The sequence below is a fragment of the Mytilus galloprovincialis genome, chromosome 7, assembly GCF_965363235.1.
Source record: "Mytilus galloprovincialis chromosome 7, xbMytGall1.hap1.1, whole genome shotgun sequence".
Taxonomy (NCBI): domain Eukaryota; kingdom Metazoa; phylum Mollusca; class Bivalvia; order Mytilida; family Mytilidae; genus Mytilus; species Mytilus galloprovincialis.
Window position 1 is genome coordinate 97,466,439 of NC_134844.1, and position 446 is coordinate 97,466,884.

The following is a 446-nucleotide window of genomic DNA, read 5'->3' on the forward strand; positions in this document are numbered from 1 at the left end:
GTAGTAAAAACCCTATAAAATTGTTTGAAAATTTAGAGATTTTACACAAAGTGTTTAAACAAAAGTACTAATCACTTAAAAGTACTTTGGAATTTGTCTGAAAATGTCACAGTGAAATTTCCACGCGGCTTACTTTATTGGTTCCAATCCATCAATGTGTCAACTTTTTAGAATATGTCTAAACTATTTTTAGATCTTGGCACGTTTCCACTTTTCGGCCAAGAGCAATCCACAAGCAAGCAGTTGATTGGGTAAATATTTGTATAGACAAATGTAATCATTGTTTCGCAAAAAAAAATTGTTGAAGAGATATTCAGTATTGAAATATATAAGACAACTATATTATTAAAATACTGAAATGTATTCTATATATTTATATGCTTGTTCGTTTATTTAGATTAGTTGGTTTAAGTTTTGACATTTTATAATGTCCAATCGGTGTGCTC